The sequence below is a fragment of the Arachis stenosperma genome, chromosome 6 (assembly GCF_014773155.1).
Source record: "Arachis stenosperma cultivar V10309 chromosome 6, arast.V10309.gnm1.PFL2, whole genome shotgun sequence".
NCBI classification, from domain to species: domain Eukaryota; kingdom Viridiplantae; phylum Streptophyta; class Magnoliopsida; order Fabales; family Fabaceae; genus Arachis; species Arachis stenosperma.
In genome coordinates, this window is record NC_080382.1 from 44,233,802 (window position 1) to 44,235,044 (window position 1,243).

At 40.9% G+C, this 1,243-nt stretch overlaps 1 non-coding gene across 1 annotated transcript; it reads right to left on the bottom strand.

The window, feature by feature from the left end:
* Positions 1-243: 243 nt before the first annotated feature.
* LOC130937570 (small nucleolar RNA R71) lies at positions 244-347 on the bottom strand. Its single transcript, XR_009068783.1, has one exon. It is a non-coding gene; the product is annotated as a small nucleolar RNA R71 (small nucleolar RNA).
* Between the last annotated feature and the right edge of the window lie 896 nt (positions 348-1,243).

A 1,243-nucleotide genomic window follows, 5' to 3' on the forward strand; every position in this document is an offset into this window, starting at 1 on the left:
ACTGCAAGTTTTATGGACTTCCATCTGAAGATCCTTACCAGTATTTAACTGAGTTCTTGTAGATTTGAGACTGTTAAGAAGAATGGAGTCGATCCTGAAGTCTACAGACTCATGCTTTTCCCTTTTGCTGTAAGAGACAGAGCTAGAATATGGTTGGATTCACAACCTAAGGATAGCCTGGACTCCTGGGATAAGCTGGTCACGGCTTTCTTGGATAAATTCTTTCCTCCTCAAATGCTGAGCAAGCTTAGAGTGGATGTTCAGACCTTCAAACAAAAAGATGGTGAATCCCTCTATGAAGCTTGGGAAAGATACAAGTAGTTGACCAAAAGGTGTCCATCTGACATGTTTTCAGAATGGACCATATTAGATATATTCTATTATGGTCTATCTGAGTTTTCGAAAATGTCATTGGACCATTCTGCAGGTGCATCTATTCACCTAAAGAAAATGCCTGAAGAGGCTCAAGAACTTATTGACATGGTTGCAAATAACCAATTCATGTACACTTCTGAGAGGAATTTCGTGAATAATGGGATGCCTCAGAGGAAGGGAGTTCTTGAAATTGATGCTCTGAATGCCATATTGGCTCAGAACAAAGTGTTGACTCAGCAAGTTAACATGATTTCTCAAAGTCTGAATGGATGGCAAAATGCATCCAACAGTACTAAAGAGGCAGCTTCTGAAGAAGCTTATGATCCTGAGAACCCTGCAATGGCAGAGGTTAATTACATGGGTGAACCTTATGGAAACACCTATAATTCATCATGGAGAAATCATCCAAATTTCTCATGGAAGGATCAACAAAAGCCTCAACAAGGCTTTAACAATGGTGGACGTAATAGGCTGAGCAATAGCAAGCCTTTTCCATCATCTTCTCAGCAACAGACAGAGAATTCTGAACAAAACACTCCTAATTTAGCCAATCTAGTCTCTGATCTGTCAAAGGCCACTTTCAGTTTCATGAGTGAAACAAGATCATCCATCAGAAATCTGGAGGCACAAGTGGGCCAGCTGAGTAAGAAAGTCATTGAAACTCCTCCCAGTATTCTCAAAAGCAATACAGAAGAGAATCCAAAAGGAGAGTGCAAGGCTATTGATGTAATCAATATGGCCGAATGCACAAGGGAGGAGAAGGACGAAAATCCTAGTGAGGAAGACCTCCTGGGATGTCCCTCAAGCAAGAAGGAGTTTCCTATTAAGGATCTAAAGGAATCTGAGGCTCATATAGAGACCATAGAGA